Below are 9,490 nucleotides of genomic sequence, written 5' to 3' on the forward strand. Positions count from 1 at the left end.
GTACATATGCATTCAACACGAGTAAATGATTTCGTTCACTTTTTAAACGATCAATGCATCTGATATGTCATTCGTACAGCGCTAAACACATTTCCGGCATGGATGTGAATTTGAAGAGAGTGAATTTGTTGAGATGTCAGTCCTCGTGAAACACATCGGGCAGTGCAGCAGCTACAGCGACGCTCTTAGATCAGGCCAAAACTGATACCGACAACTGTGAGGAATCAACAGCAGATCTCTTAATCGAGATGCATTCAGTAGATTCACAATGAGACAAAACTCCAAAATTAGGCTATTTTCTAAAATAAATTTGTCGTCTCACACTTCAAATATACACTCTACAAAATGCCAAGTTGGGTTGAAAATGGACAGCGGTTGGGTTAAATGTTTGACCCAACCTGCTGGGTAGTTTTATTTAACTCAACTATTGTTAAAAAATTACTCGCTTAAAATGAACCCAAAATATGTTGGAAATTAGCATTTATTAAAATGTTTAATGAATAATTAATTAAATTGCTTATTAATAAATGTTTACCTTTTGATTATTATTGTTGCCTCTAATAATTATGTGTCTGATTTTTAATTTCCAACCTATTTTGACTTCATTTTAAGCCAGACATATAGTCATTTTTAAACAATAGTTGGATTAAAAGCAACATTTAACCCAACCGCAGGGTTAAAACAACCCAATTGCTGGGTTTGTCCATTTTCAACCCAACTTGGGTTGTTTTTAACCCAGCATTTTTTAGAATGTAGCAACGTTGAAAATACAACGCTTAACATTTCTGCTCCCACAATCCATCAGCGGCCCACAGAAGGATTGTGTAGCTGCATCGTTCCGACAGAAACACCGGCCGAACGCAGTGGCCGCCATGTTGCCGCGCTGTGGCTGCAGTCTCCTCTGCACTCGTACAAGAGCATCACACAATTTCTGCCGGCCTTGCCAGGAGGGTCCTGATGCTGCCAACAGGTGCAGACACTGCCAAGAGCCCTGGCACACACACACACACACACACACACACCGCCCAACAACACCAACTCTGACATACAGAAGGGCATGCAGATTCACAGAGCAGAAATGATTTGATCAACTGTGGTTATAATTCAGCTCTCACCTATTTAAAGAAGGGTAAACACAATTGAGGAGTTTAAAACCCCAACATGCTCAGGGCAAACTTATATGCAAAATATAATAATTATACACACAAATGCATGTACAAACAACACTGGAAAAAAAATTACTGTACACTTTAAAAAATGCTGGGTTAAAAACAACCCAAGTTGGGTTGAAAACGGACAAACCGATCAGGTTGTTTTAACCCAGCGGTTGGGTTAAACGTTTTATTTAACTCAACTACATTGTAAAAAATCATTTTCATGACTTATCACAACATTTTTTCTTTTGTCAAATCGACTTCAATAATTAATGTGGTTCAGATAACATAATATTTTGAGTTAAATCAATCGCCTTCATTGTATTAACTCAAATCTTTAATTTCAATGAACTCAAAATTTAACCAAGTAACTTATTTTTTTAAGTTAAACCAACAATTCTTTTTTACAGTGTATTGTTTAAAAATGACTGTATTTCTTGCTTAAAATGAACCCAAAATATGTTGGAAATGAACATTTATTTAAGTTTAATGAATAATAATTAAATAATAAACATTTATTAAATTGCTTATTAATAAATGTTAACCTTTTGATTATTATTGTTGCCTCTAGTAATTATGTGTCTGATTTTTAATTTCCAACCTATTTTGGTTTCATTTTAAGCCAGACATATAGTCATTTTTAAACAAAAGTTGAGTTAAAAGCATGCATTTAAAACAAACCGCATGGGTTAAAACAACCCAATCACTGGGTTTGTCCATTTTCAACCCAACTTGGGTTGTTTTTAACCCAGCATTTTTTTTAGAGTGTAAAATAGGAGCTGTTTCCACCTCATCTGGGACTTTTATTGGTGTAAACTAGTGTAAAACTATTTTATCTAAGACTTCTTGGGTTTCTGAATTTGAGATGCACGAGTAGCTTCATTTGATATGTCATCACATTAAATATTTGGTCATTTTTTGTTTCAAACAAAAAACAGTTTTATTTTGACTAGGAAGTAGGACCCCAGAGGTGGTTTCGTTGTTTATTTAGCCTTTTCCCCATTTATCCCAGAATAGTGACACTGTACGTGTAAGCGTGCATCCAAAGTTAGAATCCCTCATGACAACAAGACAGTGCGGTCTTCCTCTCTTCAGCTGCACTGGAGGCAGTTTATCGCTCGGCACACTTCACCAGTGCTATTCTGAATGCTCACGCGCGTAGGTGTTGTTTAGTCTATGTGCTTGCCACTTCCGCAATGTTAAATGTGCATTAACAAGATTATTTGAGGTAGTGTTATAAATCAGAGCCAAGAGCATCTCGGCAGTTTGATAACACAAACAGCATGGGGTAAGTCATCAGTGCCCACCACATACCGAACACAGACACCGAATCAATGCGCAGGCAAACGGGCAGTGTACAAATCTCCATTAGAAGCATTCAAAACAAACATTTCCTGGAAACACGAAAACGTGGAACTCATTACAGTCTCGAAATATCGGTCGCTGGCACATTTGAGACAGAATAGAGGAGCACATTAATACAGTAGTTTGTGGTTGACTGTGCACAACTCTCATGACTCGTATTAAATAAAAAACATTAATAATAATAAAAAACGGCAGAAACAGACTTTCCACGAGGGACTTTAGACTAAAGCGTTTTACAATCACATGCACTGACAAAAACAGAGCAAACTCATAGTGAACAGTAATTTCTGTCTAGTGCGCACTGTGTGGACTGTAAAAGTCCTCCTGTGGCTTCCTCACATCTGAACACCTGCCAAATAAAGTGAGCCAGACTTTTAAATCACTGAAGAGCTTTTGCGGGATCCTAAAGTCCAGCCGCAGACAACCGAACGGCAACAAAAAAAGAAAAGACCCTGCTCTTTGAGACTCCCGAAGGAATCCGTATTAATTATTTAAAAACAATTACTAGAGAGAGAGGCTCTTTATCGCTTGTTTATCGAATTATAAAACAAATCCTTCATCTAACAATCAAGAGAGATCAGTTTCAAGGCCCGGGAAATTACTTTTCTGTCACTGCAGTGGGGCAGCGTCACATGATCAAATAATTAGCCCTCTAATTTCTGCCTCGTGGATTGCGACGTATCAACAATTAATAAAGTTAGGCGCTGTGAAGCTCTTTGTCCAGAACTTTTCCAGCTCGTTTTACTACGCTTTCATCTATCAAAATGAGCGCGATATGATGCAGATATTCCACACAGGCCGTTAAATGCAACAAACTGAATGCGAGAGTTTTGTGGTGGTCATAAAATGTGCACCTTAAGTTATGCATAAAATAAGAGCCTTTTATCAACACACCTCTTCCCTCTCTTTTCAGTGTTTCTCTCTCTCTCTCTACATGTGTGCACGACAAATCAAAGCAACAAACGAAAGCCCTTGCTTCTTTTCAGTCAACTACACTGCAAAGGCAAAGATTTGCATGGCGTTAATCTGCGTCCCTCCAAATCTCTATAAGTGCATATGTGTGTGTGTGTGTGTACTGTAAAAGAGAGTATCTTCTTTAATTGTTTCTTGCGAGTATGTGGGTGGGTATTAAAACCCTGATCTTTTGCAGTATGTGCATTCCTCTGATACATACTGCTTTCTTTGTGTCGTCTTACCAGAACAAAGGATTCGAGAAAACCTACACAGATCGGATAACGACAAGCATAGAAATAGCAGACAATAACATCAGATCAAAACATATGGAGTGTCTAAATTTAGGTTATGCGAAATTTTGCAAGGTTTAAGGTGGCTCCGGGTGCGCATTTCAAATTCTATTAGTGACGGTTCTATTAGTGCTCTTCTGATTTTGCACAAATGTCATTTAGCCCGAGCATGACCAAATCAACATGACGCACTTTTGACGCTTTGTCCTCTTAAAAGAGATCCGGCAGCGATTCTCAAAGCCAGATAAAAGCGTACGTGAAAAATAAGAGTCGGCGCTTGAGGAATCAAACACGAGATGCGGATTTTAGCACTGATGTATGCAAATGATTTAGGGAAAAAAGTTGCTAAATTATTTTCCAGTTGCATGCTTGACTCAGAGCCCAAGTATGCACAAACAATCCTTAATTTTCCTTTCTTCTTTTTTCTCCCCCAAACTGGTTTGAGCTTGTCATCAAAAGTCTCTGATTCATTGTTACCTTTCCTAACTATTAGAAAACAGGGTGGAATCTCCGAGCAGCCGCATATTAAAAAACGAGACAGACCTCTTATTTGCTGGCGACAGTCTAATAAATGCATACGCTGGCAGCTAAACAGGTATTTACCGTGCTCTAACCACAAGTATAATTCTTCTCTTTGCTGAGCTGTTATTTCATCCTAGCGTTCGTGGTGAGGACGATTAATGCTGAGAGACCAACCAAGAAGTTCTTCAGGAATTTCCTTGATCGCTGTCACTCGCAACAGGACGAGTGGAAATAATTCATCGAGGACGACTCGCCTTGATTACTCTCTCAGGTGCACGCTGAAAATAAGCGGCGCGGCGTGCCGGATAATTGGTCTCCGAGGGTCGGGAGGGCGAGCGGCGTGTGCTTCTCCCTGACAAAGATGCAACTCTGGTCTTTACGATACATCACCTACTCTGACATCCTGTTGCTATTCGCAGCTCGACGCGTTCGAGGCCTTAGCGAGTCTGGCGGGAGAACGCGAGAGGATGCTTTTTAAACAAGCATCTGCATCTGAGCACGCCGAAAGATTTGGGACACAGATATCAGAGGTGCAGGAGAGCATCTCGACAACCGGCCGTGGAAATGGGGTTAAGCGATGCCAGTGAAAAATGGTTAACAACTTTCAGGTTGACATCAAGAGGGCCCACACGGTTTCACATCGGCAGACTGTACTTCTCAACGTCACATCGTCAACAAGATGTAAGAATGAGAGAAACCTGCATAATAGCAGCGACTTTGATGTCAAACAGCACTTACAAGAAGCAAACCTGACGCTGGCAGGAAAAGCTCACGAGCTCTATTCTGAGAAACACTGACCAGATCAACCACACTAATTCTACCCCAGATAACTTAAGGGGCTGAGAGTAATCTCAAGAAGAATAACCTCGTTTTCACCACAGTGACCTCCTAATGAGGGATCAGATATACTCTGACACACTTTTTGTCATCTCATTTTCATTTTCAGGTTACTGCACCTCGATTCGATTCCACACGGTCGACTTTTTAATTAATATCATCTGCGGACAGCAGCACCTTCTTGCCCACGAGTAACTGTGAACATCTTCATGAGATCATGTGCACTTCCTTCATCAACACATCATCGCAGAACTGCAGCATAATAATAGTAATGTATGCTTGCCACACATAACCATAACAGTAATGTACGTGAATTTAAACGAAGCACTTTGTAATATAATTTATTCTATCACACCCCATATAATTGGCAATCAAGAGCAGTAGATATGCATTAAAAGCACACAGACTTGTATGTTTTTATTTTATTTGTTCAGAGTGCCTACAAGCAATTCGGCTGAAAAATTATGCAAATAAATGCATTCATCTCAGTTGTGAACAATTCTTTTTAATGCTAAGCTCCAAAGCAAATATATATATATATATATATTGAGATTAGTAGATTTTATGTAATTCATGATTTGTTATCATAAAATTTGATCAACTTAGATAATATCATATTTCGAGTTTCTGAATTTTTAATTTCAATGAACTCAAATATATACTGTAAACATTATTTTTTCTTTTGTCAAATCAACTTAGGTAATGTAGTTCAGATACCATAATGTTTTAAGTTTCTGTTGATTAAATCAATCGCCTTCATTGTATTAACTCAAATATATAGTGAATGCACAAAAACACACTGTAAAACTATTTTCGTGCTTTGTTATCATAACATTTTTTTTCTTAGATAATGTGGTTAACACAACATTTCAAGTCTCTGTTGATTAAATCGATCGCAACTCAAATTTTAAGGCAACCAGGTAATCAACTAAAAAATTTTTTTTTACGTGCATTTGACTTTTAACTTAATATTATAAATACATTTCATTAAAACATTACTGCACTTGAATATGCATCTGAATCTGCTCGCCTTTTTTTCTCTGCATGCAAATGCATGTAAACACGTCTCACGTTTGCAACTGTAAACATCACTATGTTGAAAGTGTAAAACTCCTGATATATAACTTATCCATCACACCAGCCCACCGAAACAGAAAACACACAGTGTGATGTGATTCTCTGCAGGGTGGGCTTTATTTAGAAACATTTAGTTCTATTAGTCATTTCATCTTATTTAGGAGCATGTCTGCCTCTTGACTCCATAAAATGGGATTTTTTCCTCCTTCTTTTTTTCCTATTTAGATCTTATGCACCCATGCATTTGTCATTAATAGTGCTACACACAATCCTGACCTCTGATTTGTGTTTAAAACACACTTCTAAATCATTGCATCTGTCAGGACACTATTAAAAATGAACTTCTCCTTCCATTTAGAGATACACACATCAATGCAACCTGAAAGTCTGATTTTCCTCCGCTCATTATCAATTGTTTATCTATTGATAAGAGAGATCTGACTGCTCGCTAAATATACAGCAGCGGAGCAGATGCTCAGACACACCAGAGAACGAAAGGAAATACTACAATACCTTAGACAAGTTAGCAATCTCCTCGAATGATTTCCATCCAAAAGTTGCGAACGCTCGTTTAACTTCGTCCCCGCGCTGAGAGATCCAAAGCCGGCGCGCGTCCACAGCTGTGCTCGCTGATGGAGATGGAGGTGTCCCTGCGCGTTCCGCTGAAGTTGGGAGCGCACGGACTGCGCGCAACGTGGGCTGCGGTGCGGGATAGAAGCGCGAGAGAAGGGGGAGGGTTCGAGCTCGATGAGAGGGGTGTCAGGTAAACGAACCGCCCCTCCCCGTCGACATAAGACGATCTGCCAGCTGTGGCGCACCGCGTCTTCTTGCCCCACTTTGATTTTTGGCGCGGCGCGTCTCCACGCGCGCTCTCCAGGGACTCATCCACTTTCACACTCAACCATTCTCATATTTACACACCACATGTTAAAATTGTCAGGAAGGAGGACGGTATAAAATTATTTAAAACTTGCCATCCACAGCCACGGTGTGTTTACACTTCAAGTCGTGCGACTTTTTTTTTTTTTTTTTTTTAAATCTTGATAAAACATTTTATTTTTATATTTTTATATAAAAAGCGCATTTATACTTAAATTATGCATTGAAATTCGACTGAATTTAGAGCGAACGGTGCTGCGCATTTGAAGCGGATGTTGATTTTAATTTGAATAAAATTCATATATTAATTTTGTTCTTACTTTGTCACTTCGGTGGTTATTTTTTTAAAGGTTTAGCCTGTATAATTGAATTAAAACAAATCTGCATCATTTCCGTCCGAGATCTGATTTATGAGTTGTCCGTTTTAATCATTAATTTTTACATACACACTGATAGAGTTGTAATTTGCAGCACGTTTTATTTTATTCTGATATTCTGATGTTTTTAATCATTTCCAGTTTGATCCGTTGTTTCAAACACCTGTTTAATCGCGATTAAAACATAAAGATCCGCCACATGGATATTATATTTTAAGGCGGAAAAGGAAACTATTGGAGGCAGCTCTGCAGGAGTTTTTGCACCAGATATGATGATGAATCCTTTCAAATGTGAGTCATCCGACACAAGATCACGTTATTAGAAAGCTTTTACACCAGAGTTAACGTGACATTTATTCGACAGTAAAAAACATACATGAGATACCATCAGATTTCCAGTAGAGCTTCCTCAGGTGAAGAGGAAATAATGAACGATTCTGAAGACAAAGTTTTGATTTTAAAAGAAAAACTATTTGAATTAAAAAAAATATTAATATATTCTCGTGTGAAAGTCCTCTCTCAGCCTGAATAATATCAGCATGCTTATTCATTACATGCATTGTGATCATATAGAATTTACACACATGATGCAACATGAGGAAACGTTGAATGAGTGGTGCAGACCAGAGAGAGATCATACATGACCACCAGCCTCCTGAAGTGACAGTACAAGTCTCTGAGAAAACATAATGAAGGGCAAAAAATGGCTATCTACATGTTGATTTGTGATCATTTTGATGATGTTAAATGATGTTAAATTTGACATGATAGCCAGTTTTAAATGAAATTTTGAATGAATTAATACAAAACAAAATGCATGCACAAAATCTAAAGCATTGGTTGCAACAGCAGCGCTCTTTGCATTTGACACTAATTTACACGTTTTTAGGATGAGCAGGAGATTTCCAAACAGCTTTATTATTATCTAGCAGACACACATGTGAATATTATATCAGAGAACGAGACAAAAAAACAGCGAGCAAAATGTGTTGCGACACTCTCACCTTCACGGCCTTTGGCGAGCATCACCTGTTGCTACTGTACAAACTCGAGGGCGTTTGTCCAAATATGTTTGTGCATTCGTGTGTTTGTTGCGGTGTTATTGTCATATGAACGGAAAGGTGGCTGCTATGTTTAACTTCACATCATGGAAACATCTGCACATTTCCAAAAAAACACACACTGACACCTCGGACTTGATAACTAGGCCAAAATTTACATAATCACAGAGGAAATCATTAAACGTATTCTAAAGCCTGCAACTATTTTTTTTATTTGTTTGTTTGTTTGTTTTAAACGGAAGCGAGTTCAATCAAATCCTGTGTTATTATTCAACATTTTAGTGGTATAATAACTCACTTAGGTGATTCTTATCGTTAAAGCCGTTTCTTGTCATCATCACATTGTAACTGCTTCTCAGAAAAGGCACCCAAATAGTGGCTTCGGGACTCCACAAAAGCCATGATGGTTTCATTTATCATTGGCATTCATAATTTTCAGGTTCTCTGTATGAATCAGCGTCACACATTAGTTTCAGGGGAGTGATCTCTAGTGGGAAATTCCTTTAAGTCTGAAATAGTGATATGAAGAGCTGAGAGAATATCTGGACACTGTAGGATTGGCTTTGGATTATTACACTCACCATCATCATGTGGATGAAGAACACAGGACGAGACTTTGACGTGCTGTTCTCCAGAGTGACCACAAGAGGGCTTCATGAGTGCTGGAGAAAGAGACACTGATCAGCTTTGATTTACACACATTAATCCAAATCATGAAGCAAGAGTTTTAAAATAGTTCTGGTTCTGGATGCTGATTGGATAATGGAGTGTTCCAATCATGCTGAAGTACACTATATAGTAGCAGTTATGATGTGAACCACATTTTCAACAGCTATGACCTACAACACCACCATAGAGAACAACTGTTAACTTTATAATCACAGAGTAAATCAAATTTTAATGTGTGTATATATATATATATAATATATATATATATATATATATATATATATATATATATATATATATATATA

At 38.1% G+C, this 9,490-nt stretch overlaps 1 protein-coding gene across 5 annotated transcripts in view; it reads right to left on the bottom strand.

Annotated features, from left to right (window-relative positions):
* The window catches only part of LOC125243588 (DNA-binding protein SATB1), a 72,359-nt gene extending 63,194 nt beyond the window's left edge, over positions 1 to 9,165 (bottom strand). For 4 of the 5 annotated variants that reach the window (XM_048153355.1, XM_048153353.1, XM_048153354.1 and 1 more), the window contains exon 1: positions 6,713 to 7,130. The gene's annotated coding sequence lies outside the window, so the exon portion shown is untranslated. Of the gene's footprint in view, positions 1 to 6,712; positions 7,131 to 9,097 lie in introns of those variants that run through there. The other variant, XM_048153352.1, reaches the window with a different exon arrangement.
* Between the last annotated feature and the right edge of the window lie 325 nt (positions 9,166 to 9,490).

Source organism: Megalobrama amblycephala, linkage group LG13, assembly GCF_018812025.1.
Source record: "Megalobrama amblycephala isolate DHTTF-2021 linkage group LG13, ASM1881202v1, whole genome shotgun sequence".
Lineage (NCBI taxonomy): Eukaryota > Metazoa > Chordata > Actinopteri > Cypriniformes > Xenocyprididae > Megalobrama > Megalobrama amblycephala.